Below are 20403 nucleotides of genomic sequence, written 5' to 3'. Positions count from 1 at the left end.
GCCCACTCTTCCAATGAGCTGGCACCTTCTTAGAATGCCAGTGTACCGTGATGTTGGTGCTTAAAACGGTGCATTTGGTTTTCGTCATCATCTGGTTGGCCCTGCTGACTCATAGATTCTTCCACTTTAGTGGAAGTATTTGAGAAGAGGGTTGGTATCTGTTTCTACAAATCCAGGTGGATCTCAAACCAGGAGACAGTTGGCATCTTCTGGACAGGAACTTGGCACTATGATTTGACAAGGGTTTAAAAATCTTCTACTCTTTGGCCATAGAGCATCATGTGAATAAGTGGACTAACCACAATCTTAAGCAATTTGTGCAGCTGCGGCATCACCAAGGAAACATTTCCATGGGGAAAAGGTGAAATTTGAGAGCAAACACATTGAAGAATTCTGAGCTCACCTTAAGATAAAAGCCACAAAGCAGCCAGATCCACATAGCAAGAGTTTATGGCCAAATATTGCAGTAATACCTAATCCAGGTGATGGATCTACTTCACAGAGGAGTTGGGACAGGACACCCAATTCCACCTATCAGTTTCCCGCGGACACTCATGAAATTTCATCTAGTTAAGTAGAAGAGATTCCATAAGGGCCAGGTATTTGTTTCACAAGCACCCAGATTCAGTGTGTGGTTGCTCTAGGGATATAATCTCACAAATGTCTGGAGTCTGACCTTTAGGGACAAGTGAGGCAGTCAGTTGATCAGCATTAGATACCGAGTGCCCAGTTTTGTGCACAGCTCCACCCTGGGAGTGACAAGAGAATAATAGAGAATATTAAGGCAATTCTTCAGCCAGATACGTGATCAATCAACAAATAGTTCTTGAACATCTATTGTATGCAAGACACTGTATCTCTGCCAAAAGACATGAATCAGGGGCCTTTCCAATCAGGGGCTGATGACTAAGTTGAAAGGTTAAGACATATTACTATGAACAGATAGCCAATAGTTCAAGGTGGTCTATAATCAGTGTCAAGTGATTCATATGAATATAACAACGCAAGGGGTTTCAGAGGTACAAGTGAACAATTCTAGCTGGGATGATCCAGAAGGCTTCCTGGAGAAGGTAGGACTTGTACTAGGTGCTGTCAATTGGATAGGATTTTGACATGTGAAAGAAGAGGACAAGCATGCTAGGCAAAGGAAATGGCATGAGCAAGGTCCTGAAGTAGGCAGACCCAGTGCCCATTTGGAGAGAGGTAGCAGACAACCTTGGCTGAAATAGAAGACTTGTTGAGAGTAGCAGAAAAGGAAGCTGAAAAGAAGGAACCATGGGATCTCAGAGTTTGAAGGGATCCTAGAGATGATCAAATCCAAGCTCTGCTGGCCTTATTCTCACACAAACACAGCTTTCCCTAGTGTGCCAGCAATGCTTAATATGCATTTTAATAATGGGTCCAGATTCCTAACATCTACAGACATAGTAATTCTGGGAGAGTAGTTAGAGAAAGGCTTTGGAGTTGGATGCCTAGTTAAACCACTTGCTAAATGTTCACCCTTCGGTAAGTTTATTTATCCTTTATTTTTTTCACCTATAAATGTGGATAATAATACCTTCACTTAAAGTGGAGGTAGGAAGAAAGGGAGATAGAATGCTTGAAGGAGTCAGAAAAGGAAGAGGAATCTGCAAAGTGTATTGCCAAAGAAAGCAGAAGTAGAAAGAATTCAAGGAAGGGGAGGTGTTAACAGCATGAAATAAAGCAAACAGGTCAAGGTAGTTGAGACCTGTCAAAAGGCCACTGACTGTGACAATTTGGAGGTCGCTGGTGACCTTTAAGAGATCAATTCTCATATAAAAGGAGAGGCAGTTTGTAGAAAAAGGTGAGAAAGGAGGGGTGAGAAAGGAAGAATAGAATGTATAGGAACTGGAGCTGCAGGCACAGACCCTTCCATCATTTGTAGTGACAGAAGAGGGAGAGAGATGGTTTCAATTCAAAGGGGTCACAGGGTTGAGTGATGTAATGGCTGGATGAGTATCTCAACTTAAAACTGAAATGGCTGGTAGCTCCTGTAAGGACTTCTAACCCTAGCTTTCCTCTTTGCCAAGAGGCAGGGAATGGTGATAAAGGAAGAAGGAAGTTCCTACTCACAAAATATCTTCCCTCTTCCTTTTGTCTAGAACTGCATAGGAAAAAAATACCTTTATAAAACAATCTGCCCATTTATAATACCATAAGATTGTCAGCTGAACAGTTATGAGACTCCCTGTATAATAAAACCTCATTAATCTGGACTACACTAATTTGGACTACACTAATTTGGAATTTGTGGTAATTTAACCTGGGCTGGATTTACCTTTGTACTACTTACAAAGAAAGGGTTCCCTAAACAAATAGTGTTGAAAAGATTACAAGGGAGCTAATTTAGCCTGCCAGGGGCCTAGTTCACCTATTTTTATGAACATGCTGCTTTTTAAGAATTTAGGCATATTCATTATTTGAATGCAAATTGATTCTGCTAATTATAGATTAACATAATCTACTGCTAAAATCCTATATCTGCAACAGTTACTTTGCTCTCACTGAATATGCTCATTAGAAATAAAATCGCAATTCTTTAAAGTTGGTTCACAATTCAGATTTATACATACCCCCTTTCTCCACCCTCATGAGTTAACCAATGTTCAGGAGGTATTACTCTAAACCAGCACATCACTTACCATGAACACAGTGGAAAAACTAATAAGTGATCAAAAAAGGCCTCAGAGCAGCCAAAATAGATGTCTTAAAGTTGATGCCTAAATCCTGTATATCTCTCCATAGCAGGTTCTTTCACAGCTGATTTAACTCTTACTTAACATACTAAGTTGACACACCAACTTGGAGATTTTGCCTGTTTTTTTTTTAAAGTTTGTAACTAAGTAGAAGGAGAAAAAGGGCTGTTACGTGAAGGGACACTGAGAGAAACTAGAAATGACTGCAGACTGCAGTAAAGGAGACAGGACGTGGATAAAATGTGGCGGATGTCACTGTATTAACTAAAAAGCCACCACAGTCTAGGACAATTTAGAGTTAAAAGGCCTATAATCCTTAGTAAACCCAAAAAAACTATAATAGAATATTATAGAGCGGTACAATGACTAATGACTAAAATTTTGCCTTTAAATGATCAAGCCAAAGTTTAGTTTATGTTGAATATATGCCTTAAAAAGACAGATAAGTTTACACACACACATACACACACACACACACGATTTGTATTCATAATGGTTAACCTAAAAATGTGAAATGCACCGATGCTTAAAACAATGAAGTTCATAATATTATCATATAATAATAATAACAACAAAATAGCAACATTTATTAAGTGATGAAGTGTGTGCAGATATCAAGCTAAGCCCTTTACCTATATAATTTCATTTAACTCTACTAATAATCCTAAGAAGTTTTAGTATCATTTCTAACTTTACAGTTGAAGTGAAAGTCAGAGAGGTTAAGGAACACACCCTGGGCCACAGACAGAGAGAGAGCTGGGACTACAACTCAGTCTAGTTCCTTGGCTGTATACTATGCCTTTCCAATGCTCCAGAAAATACAGCTCTCTAAAAATCACACTTTTCTTGAGGGCTCCAGATAGCTAATGCCTTACTGTACTTTTGTTTTCCAAACTTGTATTGAATAAATATCTTGATTCATAAGCAGAAAGACCTATGATCTAAGAGTCAGGTGTGACGTATGTTTGTAAACATGCTCCATTTTATACGTTGAATGTAAAAGTAATAGTAAAAAACAGAACAAAACAAAACCAAAAACTCCATGAACATGTCTAGTAGGCCCATCTTAAAATCTCAGATCAGTCTCTATAGACTACGGATACTATTTTCAAATGAATAACCAAGTAACAAAGAGATGACATTTAAAAATATTAAGTGATCAGTTAAGATCTGGTTCTCCCATTGTTTCCCCACTCACTCTGGAGAAATTTAACATGAGATGGGCCAACGGAGCACGAAGGATGGGGGGAATTGCAGGGGAGGCTAGAAATTCAGTTGGCTGTTATACAGGATTTAGGACAATCTGTTCATCAGCTGTTCTAAGAGAGCTATGAGGGCATAGAACACATGTGGGCATAGTGTGTACTGGGGGAAACAGGGGTGGGGTGGGGACATGCAAATGTATGCAGTTATCCACATTAGGAGTACAAGTGAGGGTAGCCACCACTTGTACACACAAAGAAAGATGTATAAGTGACATCATTCACTCATGTAATTCCTTATACCTAAACCAAATGTTCTTTACTCATCTCTTCTTGTCTTAAGTCTACCCATTCAAGGGCCAGCTACAAATGCCACTTCTGCTGTGAAGTGTTCCATGATGCCTAAAGCTGAATTAAACTCTTTCCCTGCTTGGGCTCCCATAGTTTTTTTTTTTCCCTTTTACACATTTACCACAGCACTGATGATACTCTATCTTATTATTAGAGTTATTCAAATATGTGCTTTTTATGCCCTCTATTTTACCATGAGTTCCTCGAGGGCAGGGGACTCTTTCTCATTTCTGTAGCTCCTACCAAGCCTAGCACAGTGCCCACTACATACAAGTTTCTGGGACAATGTTGACTCAGTGGCACTGGCCTAAGAGAATGGATTATCGCCTAGCTTACCTGAAGGAGCATTTGTTCTCTTTCTTTTCTTGCTTGACTCCCCTCCATTCTCAATGAGGCCTTCTGTGACCAGAGGGCCACTGGTACTGCCAAACTGCAGGGGCTCGTTGTTGTTGGCAGGGTCAAAGGGCAGCTGGTTCAACCCTAAAGAAGAAAAAGAAAGCCAAAATCCAGACTCCATTAAGGACTGGGATGTCTCCAGATTTTATTATATGAGCCACTAGAGGAAAACTCTCTAAATCTTAAGATCCCAGGAGTAACAGGTGAATTCCTTAAAGCCAGTTGCCCTCTGCACTTTTTTACAGATCTTGTTGAAAAATACAGAACTAAAATATAGGCTCTTATAAGACGGTGACTCTGTCATTTGTAAGATCCCTCCTGTTTCTCAGAAATTAACATTTTTGACCACAAGCTATCAATTATCTTCTACCTCCTCCCTTAAAGAGATAGGACCGTCTTTAAATGTGGCTATGGATGGACCCACTCTTCCTTTGAAAAGCTTGACCATGTACTTTTTAGATTATCTCCTGACATTTTTCCCATTCTTGCATTGCAAGGGTTGTTGAATTGATGCAGATGCAATCATTAGAGTACCCTGGTGTCAAAGTCACTTTCACCAATAATATAGAGGTTGGCTTCCAAAAAAGAAAACCATAACTCCATAGCAAACTAGAAAAGGATAAAAAAGATACAGAACTCGCAAAGGGGTTATTTAGTAATTGGAGTGATGGGGAGTTACAGCCCAAGTTTGAGTAGTGTTAATTCCATCTTCTTCAAATGATCCCAGAGCATGGTCACTTTACTAGTAGCTGCTGTACCATATAAAATGGCAAAAGGCATTTTCTATTATCCAAGTCTTATATGTTTCAGCCAGGGATAAGCAGAGATAGTTTCTTACTCCTTTGGCAGCAGCATCTGGAATTTCAAGTGTTTCAATTAAAACTTCATGAATACCATATGACCCAGCAATCCCACTACTGGGCATTGACCCTGAGAAAACCATAATTCAAAAAGAGTCATATACCACAATGTTCATTGCAGGTCTATTTACAATAGCCAGGACATGGAAGCAACCTAAGCGTCCATCAAGAGATGAATGGATAAAGAAGATGTGGCACATACCTACAATGGAATATTACTCAGCCATAAAAAGAAATGAAATTGAGTTATTTGTAGCGAGATGGATGGACCTAGAGTCTGTCATACAGAGTGAAGGAAGTCAGAAAGAGAAAGACAAATAAATACCATATGCTAACATATATATATGGAATCTAAAAAAAAAAAGGTTCTGAAGAACCTAGGGGTAGGACAGGAATAAAGACGCAGATGTAGAGAATGGACTTGAGGACACAGGGTAGGGAAGGGTAAGCTGGGACGAAATGAGAGAGTGGCATGGAGTAATATGTACTACCAAATGTAAAATAGATAGCTAGTGGGAAGCAGCCACATAGCACAGGGGGATCAGCTCGGTGCTTTGTGACCACCTAGAGGGGTGGGATAGGGAGGGTGGGAGGGAGACGCAAGAGGGAGGAGATATGGGGATATATGTATATGTATAGTTGATTCACTTTGTTATAAAGCAGAAATTAACACATAATTATAAAGCAATTATACTCCAATAAAGATGTTAAAAAAAAAACTTCATGAAATGTGGAATGAAAAGCTTTGTTAAAGTCCAAAGTTAGGTGATCTCTCCTATGCCTTTTATCTACTGGTCCTCTAATCCTATCAAAAGAGGAATCAAGTTGGCCTGCTATGTCTCACTCTTTAACCCTCAATTTTTCTATGGCCGCAGCTGTACAATTCTTAAGGTAATGTTGTAAAATGTCGATGAAAATTTGGAATCCAGTCAGCTAAAGGTCAATCAAGTTTCAGTAAAATGAATGCTAAGGTTCTAACAAAATGGCTTTACATTCTTGTTTTTAATAAAAAATATCTCTATGCTATTTTCAGACCACGTTACAAATACCGTTTCTTCTGCAATCAGATTCCACTTGGAACACCTCCATTAAATGTCTTCTGGGACCTGTCAAACATTTTTCCTTTACATCATCTGAGTGAGTAAGTGAAAGAATGAAAATTTGCCTCTGTATCTTAAGTCAACCATTCACCGTATCATATCCATGTCCTACTAAATCCCTACCATGACTAGAACTAAAGAAACAAACACTGATCACTATGTATTAGAAAACATTCAGATCATGATCAAGACTATTTTCAAAGAAGACTAGATTTTTATATAACTTACAAATGAAGATGTTTCTTGCACCTGAGTAGTCACAGAGTCAAGTGTGATTAGTGTACTATTTCAAAATTTTTCTTGGTATTTCTTTCTGCAATATCAGACTGACCAAAAAAAGTTCCATGGAAGATGGAATAGTACAGTGGAAACAATATGTGCTTCGAAGCCTGACAGATCAGGGCTCTAATCCTGGATCTGTCCTTTACTATCTGGGTAGCTTCTGGCAATTCATGTAATTGCCCTTAGTCTTAAGTTTCATAATGTGTAAAAGGGGGATGATAACACTGCACAGAGCTGTTGTAAAGATAAGTAAATATATATATATATGTATGTATTCTAAGTGAATTAAAACAAACTTTTCCCCTATAAGTTTGAAGTTGTAAGCAGCTCTTCTAAGGAGGACCTCTCTCTCTCTCTCTCCCACAACTGTATCCCTGGTGCCTAGCACCATGCCTGGCACATAGTGAGTGCTGAATGAATTAATTCTCAATAGGGTGGAAGTAGCTGATGCATTCTATTAACTCATGTAGTTAGAATAAAGAATTAATGACAAAAGTTCTGATGCTGATTATATCAACATTACTTAAAATAATTAGATTTTAAATGCATCTCCATCATTTGAGTACTATACTGCAGGATGGTAAAATCTTGATCAAAAGGAATGCTCAGGGATTAGGAGGTTCTGATTAATAATGGTTAATCAGAAATTTTTTTCTTTTGTATTTGATAATTTTACAGAATAATATATTAGTCCATTTCCCTGCCTTATTAAGTTGATGACTGAGGATATTACAGAGCTTCAGAGCTATGATCTATAAAAGGAGGCTAATAACAGTACCTAACTCATGGGACTGTTAAAAGGATTAAGTGAGATCACATATGTAGAACATTCTGCATCACATCTGGCATATAGCAGATACTCAATAAATATTAACTACAAATTTCCATTTCTAATTTCTAGAATTTTTGATGTACAATGTGAGGAGATTGGTCTGAATTTGCCTTTATCCAAGGATATACCCTACTTTCATCATTGAACCTTTTTATTGTTGTTTGTACAGTTTTCTAAAAGTTGAAGGAGTCCAGGAACAAAATCTGATGAATTAAAATGTATTCAGTCATAGACATTTGGCTATAATTGTTCTTCCCTTTTATTTAGTCCCAGATGGTAACTTTAGGGCTTTAGGTATTTTGTTCCCTGTACTAATGTACAGATTTTTGTTTGGCACTGAATAAGACCAAGATTTCAAGTACTTTCTGCATATCTACCTCATAAATGATCCAAATATATGAAAATCGTGATAATTCAACACACCATCTCAGGCCTTGTTTCTTATAGTAAAAGACCTCATATCAAGGAGAGAGAGACATCCCACTCAGTAAGCTGATCCATTGAATACAAATCCACATTTTATATTATCCAAGACCCAATACAGTCTCCAAAGATTTGTAGTTTGAAAACAAGAGCTATAGACATAGCAAAATTCTATGACACTATTGCTTCCCAGCTACTTTTATTGTATTGTTTCATTCCTCCTTTAAGACAGCACTAAATCAACCAGTAAATCAGTAGGTACTTATAGGATCTTTTCGGTGTCATGTATATGTGGTCCACATTGAGAGTGCTATTTTAAGGAAAATAGCCCCATTAAAACTACCTAAATTCTAAAAGGAAAACCACCACCATTTTAATTTCAAGAATTCTTATTGCAGAAATTTCAATTATGACTTGAAATTTGATATTTAAATTCTCACCCAAACTACAGAATTTACCTTTAAATCTCTTATGGAAGCTATTTCTACCATTTTTCTACTAGACATGAGATATTAGGAAAATATTAGATTAGGAAGAAACTTTTTTTTTCCTGTGCCGTGCAGCCCATAGCAGTGAAAGGGTGGAGTCCTAGCCACTGGACCACCAGGAAATTCCCTAGGAAGAAACTTTTGAGGCCATTTAGTTCACTATTCTATGCAAAGCAGGAATCTTATCTATAGAATTCAGGACAGGCCTAAATCCAGGGGTTATTTCTTAGCCTGGGGACCATTCCTTGCTATGCTCCTAGGGGTTCAGATTGCTTTCCTTACTTTTTTTTTAAAACTACCACTTAGTTCGCTATTCTATGCAAAGCAGGAATCTTATCTATAGAATTCAGGACAGGCCTAAATCCAGGGGTTACTTAGCCTGGGGACCATTCCTTGCTATGCTCCTAGGGATTCAGCTTGCTTTCCTTACTTTTTTTAAAACTACCACTTACTCTATTTTGAGGGTTCCTTTCATCTCCCCAAGACTGCCTGTGAAGTAGGATACATTTTGTTCAATTGCTAACTTGCTTATTGTCCCTAAAATGAGCACATGGGATGTCTAACTTTTTAAGGACTGTACTGATAATCACTGCAAGAAAAACAAATGAGGGAGTCACCAACAATTAACAGAACAAAGAAATGTTCTAAAGTCTTATATATTTCCTCATAGTATTTGCCCTTTTATTTCTGAGGATAAATTTAATAAAACTTTGATCCTTGCTCATTCATTTCTCCTCCCATCTTGTCCCCTCATCTCCTAACCCCACAAGATATACAGTTTGTCTAAAAGGAAGCACGAATTGTTAAAGTAAAATAGATAATAAACATTAGTGTTATAGAATTCTGCTATTTCTGTATCTTACTTTCACAATTAAAGTCCATGTGGTAATGTTATCTCGTCTAAAACCAGGTTGACTGGTTTAGACAGCTGACCAGCTGTTATTTCATGTCATGTCAAAATACAGATTCTCTGTATTCTCTATAACCCACATGAGGCCACTATAGAAAGTATGCATATTGGGGAAGGGTGAGAATGGGGTCGTTGGAGAATGACATTTATTAACCAATGGAACCAGGGGATTAAACATCTCAGAATGAAGTGTGGTTCCCAATGAATCCTCCAATCTGCAGGTCAAGGAGTTCACATGCAATGATGTCTGCCATACAGACACAAATGATTCCTGGGCTTTGAGGAAAACACTGAAGAATTTTCCTGATTCTTGTGAAAGATCAATGATCTCTCTGTGCCCAGATGCTGTAATAGTTACTGCCACAATTCACTTTACAGAGCTTTCTACTATCAGGTCAAATTAGGACTAACCTTCATGATGCAATCTAACACATTTAATGATTGCCCCAGGTTACAGCACCAAAAACGTGACCCTGTGGGTCCCTGTCACTTCTTATTTGCAGCTGCAGCCCACAGACTTAAGGTGGTTCAACCTTAGCACAAAGAAACACAATTCTACTCTGGATCAGTTCTCTTTAAAAGAAAATGGTCAGGTCCTGAGAAATCTGGTAAATTCAATTCAAGGCAGCAATCTCCAGACAGACATTCATGTTGAAAAACTAGAATGTCAGTTATTGGCAAAAGGAACTTTATAGCTAATTTGTGTATAAAACAAATTTCTGTAACCCGAGTCCTATTTTCCAATGGACTTTAGTTTAAAATCGGATATGGGACTCCATGGTAAAGAAGGTCTCCAAATTAGTTTTGAATTCAAAACTCTTGAAGTAAGGGGTTAGAATAATAGCCAAGCCCTTGATGTGCTGGCAGGTGCTTTTGTAGGATTTATCCATCCTTGGGATCCCCTCCTCCTTCCTCAGTCCTGGCCTGAAAACTTCTGACTCCACATTTTTAGCTCTCACTACCCAGCAATTCCACCTGCTACTTCTGAGAGAATATTTACAATTTCTAAAGAGTTGGACTGCAATCACTCTCCAGCCACAGGGGTTAGTAGCCAAAACAAATGAACATTTCTCAGTTCCAGGTCTTAGCTGGTGTCAAACAAATGAAACCTACTATGTCAATTTTGAGGGTTCAATATTCTGTATAACTGATTTAGCTGAAGCAAGGGTAACTGTAAAAGATTAATGGGTGAGCGAGGGGAATTGGGAAGTGATCAGAAGGAAAAGGGCCAAAGTCCTCTTCTACTAAGGAGCTTGCTTGAATGGTGGTGAGCATAAGAATTTTCAGAGCCAAAATGATGCTAAAGTCACTTTTTGCAAGGTGTGATACAGGTCACAGGTGGATTTTCATTGACAGTGATCCTACAGCAACTTTTAATGACTTCCCAAACTACTTGGTCAGGCGTTCAAGTCCTTCCTAATAAGGCCCTGCCATTCTGAGCCTTGTCTCCTACTATGCTCCAGCTTGTGCTCTACTTCAATACTTCCTGAACTTTAATGTGCACACATGTTCCCCGGGAATCTTGTTAGAATGCAGATTTTGAGTCAATAAGTCTGGGTTGTGTTCTGCTTTTCTAACAAGTTCCCAGGTGATGCTGATCCTGCTGGTGTGCGGAATCGTACTTTAGGTAGAAAAAGCTGACACTCTAGCAAAATGGGACTACCTAGCATTCGTTGAATCATTCCAGTACTTTCCTACTTCCACAGCTTTGGCTCCCGCTGTTCCTCCACTTACTTCTTGATTTCCAGCCTTCAAAAGACTATCTTTCCTTTAGGGTTTACCTCAGATGCTATTTCCCTCATGATGCCTTCCCTTATCCACCTCCACCCAACCCAATACATACACAGCAGTGGAGCAGGGCCACCAGGGGAACTACCATTCATTGACTATTCAGAATGCGTCCTGCCTGCCTTATATTCATTATCCCACTATTTTATTTTCTAGTTATTATCCCCATTTACAACAAAGAAAGGTAAATTTACAGAATTTAAATTTCCCAGGGTCACAAAGCTAATAAGCACTATTACTAATAAACACCATTCTGGCCTTCCTCAGATCTTAATCTGTACTTTCCCTATGCCTTTCAGAGCATGCCTTGTGTTATAGTTCTTTGAGCATTTGTCTTATTCTCCCTTCCCTCCTGCCTTAGCCCATCACCACTAAGTTGTAAACTCCCTGAGGACAGACTTTATGTCCCAGTCATTTAAAAAAATCTCTTCTCCTCCAAGATGCCTGGCATGGTGCCTTGTACAATATTATAAGCACTCCAGACAAGTGTATAGAACTGAACTCAGCTACAACTTTGGGTATAATAGTTGTGTTTCCCACCCCAGATGCCAACCAACCTGCTGCTGGGGCTGTTATGTAGGGAGAAGGAAATATGGTTTGGGGGGTTCCTTCAGCATTCCTGGTATCCTCTCTATCCTAGGATCCCCGAAGACTCTTTGGGGAGTGGTGGTAGACTATCATACACTGTACCCCTGACTATGACTCTGCATAACTTCACTATCCCTTTCCAAGAAGCAGAGCAGTCCTTCTACTGACTAAGACCTTTCTATAAGAAAACACTATAAAAGAAACCCCATATATGGATCTTCTCCTAATATGTCTACGGACACCAGGTTACAGATTCCTACTTTACAAACTACAGTCAAGAAAAGGCAATCCCTAGAGATGTACCATCCAACACAGTAGCCATTAGACAGATGAAGCCATTTAAATCTAAGTTTAAATGAATTAAAATAAAATAAAATAAAAAGTTCAGTTCCTCAGTTGCACTAGCCACATTTCAAGTGCTCAGTAGCCACCTGCGGCTGGTGGCTACTGTATTGGGCAGCACAGTATAAAGTATTTCCATCATCACAGAAAATCTTATAAGTTGCTCTAGAGTCAGACCTGGATTCGAACCCATATCTGCCACTTACTAGGTGTGCCACTTACGAGGGGTATAAAACAAGTCACTTGATTTCTCTGAGACTGTTTCTGTACTGCAGAATGGGGATGATAATGACCCCCCATAGAGGGAAGTGAAGAAAATTAAATGAGAGAATGTATGTCTAAGGTCTATCATATATTAGATACTAAATAAGTGTTAGCTCCCTTCTTCTAACTCAGTTGGGGATTTATATGTATTTGTCCAAAAATGGAATAAGAAAATTTGAATAGTGTGGCTCCTTAGGCCCCCACACTATATCCTATTTACGGCTTAGAAGATGTTAGCTTTGCATTCATTTTATAATCCTGTTTTTCAGATAATACACAGCCATCAAGGTAAAACATTAGTAAATAATGCTGGGAATAGTCAGTGACTGCTCTTTGCTTGTACTATTTTTGGGAAAGGAGACCATATTTGTCACCACCTTGAACTTTCCAACATGAAAGAACCACATTTTCCCCTTACAACTGAAATGCCTCCTCCCAAAGCTGTAATCAGTGCTCACTTTCAGCTGGTTGCTGTATTATTAGAACACTGCTAACAGTGACACTTGAGCTGGAATATAGAAGGTCCATTTCTCTCTAAATCCATATTTTCCTATGCTCAGAATGTTCTCTGTGTTTTTCCTAGGAGGCTGATATCTCCCAGGCCTGGTAAAGGTGAATTATTTGAGAGAAGTCTGAACTAAATCTGTTAAGGTATTTGAGTTCCGTGAGCAGGAAAGCAAAATACATACTTCTAACTTCAAGAAGAACGCTTCAGGACTCTTTTCCCCTGTTCAACTTAAGGCTTGGGAAACACAACGAAATCACATTCCTCAATGAAAACAAAGTTCAAAAAATGTTGATTTGATAGAACAGTTCAAAGTGACAGATGGTAGACAGGCGATCTATCATTTTCCTTAGGATAAAGTCTGGCAGTCTTCAGAGAAAGTCTTATTTTCCTCTACTTTAGCCCTGGGAACAGTTATAGCAACTACCCTCCTCTCCACATCTTTGGGGGTGGAGGATTAGAAAGATGGTGATTCATCAGTGCCCGCTTTGAGCTGGCTCTAGGCCATGCTGCAATTCCTGTTGACCAATTTTCAACTTGAGTGACAGGAAAGGAGCAGGTTGCTAACATACTGACCATTAGGTTATCTGTTTAATACTTGCCTGAGAACGTGCCCAGAGGTACTATATTATGGGTGTCTCTGTCTAAATAAAATAAATAATTGCAGATTTCAGAGCCTGAGGGCAGAGAGTTGTTCTGGTATTGAAATTGGAGTCTATCTTGTCAGATCTGTAATGAGGTCTTCCCTTCAGGCTGATTGATTTCATAAAGCTGAGGTAATTATCAAAAGCAAGCACAGTTCTCCTTGCAGAAACCACTCCACTGGTTTTGACAACTAGCTAGTCAGTTGGATCTGGTCAGGGGCCTAGGCTGAGCCAGCTCTTTCAGTAGGAACGGTTACTACACACACTAATTTACTTTAATAGATTCTTAAGACGCCAGTAAATGAGTTGTAAACAAAGTGCAGCAAAATTCCACATGCTGTAAGTGAGTGAAAATTGAAGTAGCAGTCAGATAAATCTGCATTTACGTGTAGGATGCTTTGAAGGGAGAATGAGAGTTAAAAATCTTTTGGTCTTTGGAGAATTAATTTTATCAACTAACACTAGAAGGATACTGGTTATTCTTTAAGACTGATACACTGTATGAATAACATGTATCTTTGCTTTTCCCCAAATGTACACAGTAATTTCACCAGATTTCTTTTATTCATTCACTTAGCCTTCATTAACTATTTATCCAATCACTGTGCTACAATTTTAATTACTTTCTAATTAACCAATGATGAGATGGTGATTTAGCATTCCCTAAATATAGAACTACATAAACACAGTAAACCTTCATTTACACGTCCAAAAATATTACCCTCGCTCCTTTCCCCTACACCATTAATTTTGCTATACTGTATCATTAATGTCCTGGAGTTATGCTTTCTGTATTCCTAATGTTTGAGCCTCATTTGAACTAGTTTTTCAAGAATGTATGATAAACAATCCCGTTGTTGGCTGTGAAATTAAACACACGGGAGAAAACAGAGAGTCCTGTAATATGCTAATGCATCTTTATAGATCCACACTTCCTTTATAACTATTCTACCTCAGGAGTATCAGTATAGGGTGTTGACAAGTGATTAACTCCTTTAGAGAGGTACCTGGGCTGAAATCAAACTGACTACTGAGGAGAAAGCTAGAATCTACTCCTTGAGAAAACAATGACTATAAAGGAAAAGGCTGCAAAAAAGAACTAATCTGTGTTTGAAACAAGTCTTACTGCTGTTGTTGTATAAAAGAATAAGTAGGATCTTAATTTTGCTTCAGTCTGGAGTCTAATTGAAGTATTCAATAGGTATTGGAATGAATGAATCAATCAGACAATATTGACAGCCTCTCTCCTTATTCATCCAATTCATTCAAACAATTCTGTGTACTTGGCAGTATCCTAGGCCCTAGGATTTCAGGACTTGATAAGAAACAGTTTTGTTCCTCAAAAAAATTGCAACCAGAAAGGAGAGCAGATAAATACACAGAAACTCTGGGCCAAATTACTGCATCTTCAGCTCTTGCCACTTCCCCCAAGTATCCTTTACTTCATTCATACCAAACTTCTCAAATTCCTCAAACATGCTATGCCTTTGCACGTCTCTGCGCTTCTGTTTTAAAAACTTAATTTTATTGTGGTAATAACACTTAACATGAGCTCTACCTTCTTAACAAATTTTTAAGTGTACAATACAATATTGTTAACTATAGGCATGATGTTGTACAACAGATCTCTAGCATTTATTCATCTTGCATAGTTCAAACTTTATGCTTGTCGATTAGCAATTTTCCATTTCCCCTGCCACTCAGCTACTGGTAACTACCATTATACTCTCTGATTCTATGAGTTTGACTATTTTAGATACCTCATACAAGTGGAATCATGCAATATTTGTCCTTCTGTGGCTGGCTTAGTTCATTTAGCATAATATCTTCAAGCTTCATCCATGTTCTTGCATATTGCAGGATTTCCTTCTTTTTTTAAGTTGAATAATATTCCATTGTATGTATATACTGTGTTTTCTTTCTTCATTCATTTGTTGGACATTTAGGTTGCTTCTATATCTTGGCTATTGTGAATAATGCTTCAATGAACATTGGGGTGCTAATATCTTTTAAAGATACTGATTTCAATTCGTTTGGATAAATACCCAGAAGTGGGATTGCTGGATCATATGGTAGTTCTATTTCTAATTTTCTGAGGAACCTCCATATGTTTTCCATAGCAGCTGCAACAGTGCACAAGGGTTCCAATCATTCCACATCCTTGTCAACACTTATCTTTCTTTTTTTTATAATAGCCATCCTCACAGGTATAAAATAATATCTCATTGTAATTTTGACTTGGATTACCCTAATGATTAGTGATGTTGAGCACCTTTTCATATACATGTTGGCCATTTGTATACCTTCTTTGGAGAAATGTTTATTTTGAGACTTTGGCTCATTTTAAAAATTGGGTTTTAGGGTTTTTTTTCTATTGAGTTATAGAAGTTCTTTATATATTTCTGAAATTAACCTCTTTTGTTTTCTCCCATTCAATAGGTTGGTTGACTTTTCACTCAGTTGATTGTCTCCTTTGTTATGCTAACACCTTTTAGTTTGATGGGGTATCACTTGTCTATTTCTGCTTTTATTGTCTGTGCTTTTGGTGTCATATCATGAAATCAGTGCCAAGACCAGTGTCATAAAGCTTTTCCCCTAGATTTTCTTCTAGGTATTTTACAGTTTCAGGTTTTATATTTAAATCTTTAATCCATTTTGAGTTGATTTTTGTTTTTGGTGTAAGATATGGGTCCAAATTCATTCTTTTGTATGTGGATATCAATTTTCTCATCACCATCTATTGAACATACTAGTTTTTTCCCAAGGGGCACTCTGGCACCCTTGTTGAAGATCAACTGACGGTATATGGATGGATTTATTTCTGGGCTTTCTATCCTGTGCTTCTGTATATCCCATTCCCTCTGCTTGAAATACAATTTTCCCTTTTCTCCACCTGGAACGCTTTTAGTCAACCTTCAAAACCCTACTCAAATGTTACCTATTCAATGAAATGTTTTCTAATCCCCAAAAGCTCTCTCTATAGGAGTATACAGAGCCTTTTTATCAGAGCACTTATTGTAGGACCTCAGGGTTCATTCTCGATGTTTATGGGTTTGCAGGTGTTCTGGGTTGCCAATATCTGATATCTGCCTTAGAAAGTTCATGTTTATGGCAGAATGAAGGACACACAGGAGGTGAGAAGGCACCGGAGACAGAGAGACCAGTTACAATACCAAAGTGACACAGTGGAGAGATGACAGTAGTGTAACCTCAGACCAGTAGCAATGAATGGAAAGAAATGGATTTCAGAGATATTCATGAAGTGGAATCATCTGGATTTGTGTCTGATTGAATCTGGAAGTTGAGGGGAAGAGAGGAGTCTGAGATGATCCATTTTAAAATTAAGTCGCAGTCCTGAAAATCCTACACAGTTTGGGAGTGCAGTATGAGAAAAAGCACAATTCATTGGAAGCATATCCACAAAGCTACACTGAAAAAGAAAACTGCTTCCAATCTCTATTTGCCATAGGATAAAGGCTGCCAGGAAACACCATCAAATGGCTTACTCTTGACCTTCACTATGTATTCTTACCAAAGCCTGTCAAAAGATATCAATTCATCCAGAAAAAAAAATAAAGTATAATAGTCTAAGAGTCAGGATAACATAGTATTGGGCTATGGAGGGAGAATAACATTTTAATAATAGGTCTCAGACTTGGTTTATTTTGTTTGCAGCATTCACTGATGAAAGTGTCTTTGAAGGTCAGGAATACTTAACAGATTCCTTCCCTTTCCCCTGCATACTTCTCCCTTTTCTCCTCCTCCCAAACAACTCCTCAAAATGATCTTATTAGAAAACCTTGCATTTTACTAGCAGTTGTATTTTGGTTATTACCATATGTTGGATTAAGCTGACAATTCTCCTTTTAATAATACTCAAAGAAAGGTTGAAAAAATTAATGCTAGGTTGTTTTTCTCCCTGCCAAAGAATATAGCATTGTAATTGTCTCCTGGAGATGAAGCACTCTAATCATCTTTAACTTTAAAGTAAATTCATTTCAGGAAGATGCTTTGAGACAAACAATTGACAGAGCAAATCAGGGCTCCTAGGAGATTGTGAAGTGATGGACTGAGTCGAAGAGAATGCCATAGCCGAATTCAATTCCATGAACATTTTCAACTTCAGAGTTTCTCTGCAACAAAATAGCACTGTATGGGAGTTACAGTCATGTTCCATTGTGGGAGATAGGCCTTAAACATTGCACAGATTCTTAACACCTAAGAGTTCTAGGCACCACAGAGGCAACAAGCATACAACACAATTATTCTGATTAAACAATAGAGGAAGCAGTTATACCAGGTAAAGTCAGAGTGTGAAAGCATAGTAACTTTCCAAAATTGTGTTTAAAAAGAATCCAGGACTGGAAAAGACTTAAGAATCCTCTTGTTCCAACTGATGTCATAGGAATCTTGGAATGGTCCCAAAAGCCAGAGATCATTTCAAATTTCACTCCCTCCCTAATTAAATCCATCTCCATCTTCCATTGTTCTTGCTTTGTTATTTTTTGAGCCCCTCCTGTTCAAGTTTTGGGGAAATACATCATTTGGATACAGATTTGGATTGGTAAATTTACAGCCTTGGTAAATTAACAGGATCAGAATTTCCTGGAAATTGGGCACTTGCCTAGGTTGATGGTGGAAAGAAGAATTGCAATAACAGTGAACTAAGGCCCTGAATACCTGACCAAGCAGCCTAGCCTCCTGGACAGATGCTAAGCATGAGCATAAAGCCATAGTGCAGTAAACCAATTCTATTTAAGAACCCTCACTTTGGGCTACTAAAAGGCAATTGTTTTCTTTGATACACGTGACCCAAATCTGGTTTTCTATAAGGTGAATGGTGCCAAAAGCCGTTCCCACATTATTTTGTTTTTCACCAGCTACTTCTTGCCTCAACTCAGTCATGAATGTCAAAGACTTGTTAGGAGTATCTCCAGAGAGAGTGAGACTTTAAGACAGTGTCTCATCACTGTACATATTAAAATCACCTGTGAAACTTTTTAAAAATACCAATGCCTGGGCCCCACCCCCAGAGATTCTGATTTAATTGGTCAGGGTGGGGCCTAAGTGGCTCATTTTTCAAAAGCCACCAGGTGATTCCTTTTTTCTCTCTCTAGTTGTGGCACATGGGCTCTGTAGTTTGCAGCATGTGGGCTCTCTAGTTGAGGCACGTGGGCTCAGTAGTTGTGGTGCGTGGGCTTAGTTGCCCCCACAGCATGTGGGATCTTAGTTCCCTGACCAGGGATTGCACCCATGTCCCCTGCATTGGAAGGCAGATTGTTTATCACTGGACCACCAGGGAAGTCCCCCCACCAGGTGATTCTAATGTGCAGCCAGGACTGAAAACCACTGGTCTAAATGGAGCAAATGAGCATACACTATCCAAAGTGTTGTGTTTTTTTAAAGTTAAAACCAAATAACACTTAGAGAATAAGTTCATTTACTCTCTACCTACAATATGCAGGGCACTGTATTGGTTGTGTGGTATAAATAGGTTAGACCTAAACTTGTCTGGTTTATGATGCTTCTAAGGAAAAGATGGAAAGAAAAGGTTAGAAGGGTTGCTGGCAACCACAAAAACCCTAAACCAAAACCTGAAGTCTTGGAAAAAATTCAGGCAAAATATAATTACAGGATTATGTTCTTTTCCTTGGTTCAGGAGATTATAACTAAAATGCTTCAGAAATATTGTGTCTGTTTTCTTATCTCCAGAGAAAGATTCCACACTGCCTTGGGGATTAGTCTCCAATCTCACAACCCTTGGGAACCCAGGCCAGTCACCCCTGCCCTCAAGTAGATCATTCATTTACTCCACTACAGGTACAATGTCATGAAGGATGTTGTGAAGTACTGTGTCTAAACTACAGCTACATTTAATAAAATCGGGCTGCAGTGTGGTTTGCCTATATTACTTGTCACCTCAATGATTCCTTAGTGATTCCACTGAACTTTAGGAAGGATCTGGTAAACTAAAAAATGCAAAGGAAGCAGTTAACTATAGTGGAAGAACAGGCCACAAAAACACAAGCTCTGGTCTCTGATCTTCCATTAACTTAGTGGAGAACCTTGGGCAAGTCATTATTGGTCAAGGTTTCCTCATCTGAAAGATGTGTTGAACCATGATCTCTAAGCTCTGTAGTTAAGATAAAACAACAACAATAACAGAAGTGTGGCTAGAAGACATTAATAGAAACCTGATATAAAACTCAGTAATGGGGTAGAAAACAAGAGAGGAGGAAGGCCTGGAAGAATGCCTTCCTGGTACCACCTACTCAAAACTCATTTTGCAGTCAGTAAATGATTTAATGGTAGTACAGTTAAGGCACCCTGAAAAAAATCAAAGCATTTCCAACACTGCTTCAAAAAAATCTCCTTAAGAATTTTGCTAATTATAAATAAGAACTTATAAGTGCAGAAAAGTTGTTTTTCTAAAATAAGATGTTTAAATACCAATATATCTTCTAAGTAACTTGCTATCAATTAATATTATTTAGAGCACAAGTATTCTGATACTCAGAATAAGAATCTAATGCTGAAATGCTAAAAGAATGTCTAACATGTTAGGAATAAATTACCCTAATTGACCAAAGCTTTGCTCACATACGAGATATTTCAAAATGTAATGATGTGCTAACAAAAGTTCTTGTATCCCTCTGCCAAAGTTATAGGGACTGCTATTAAATCCAAGTATGGTATTTGTGTACACATAAG

The 20403-nt window shown here is 38.3% G+C and overlaps 1 protein-coding gene across 11 annotated transcripts in view; it reads right to left on the bottom strand.

The window, feature by feature from the left end:
* The window catches only part of ENOX2 (ecto-NOX disulfide-thiol exchanger 2), a 290277-nt gene that overhangs the window by 169557 nt on the left and 100317 nt on the right, over positions 1 to 20403 (bottom strand). For 9 of the 11 annotated variants that reach the window (XM_067024239.1, XM_067024243.1, XM_059050961.2 and 6 more), the window contains exon 3: positions 4607 to 4750. The exons of the other annotated variants lie outside the window; for them this stretch is intronic. The gene's annotated coding sequence lies outside the window, so the exon portion shown is untranslated. The remainder of the gene's footprint in view (positions 1 to 4606; positions 4751 to 20403) is intronic. 11 annotated transcript variants of the gene reach the window in all.

Source organism: Kogia breviceps, chromosome X (genome assembly GCF_026419965.1).
Source record: "Kogia breviceps isolate mKogBre1 chromosome X, mKogBre1 haplotype 1, whole genome shotgun sequence".
NCBI lineage: Eukaryota > Metazoa > Chordata > Mammalia > Artiodactyla > Physeteridae > Kogia > Kogia breviceps.
Note: the sequence above shows the minus strand (reverse complement) of the source record. Positions and strands in the feature narration are given on the sequence as shown.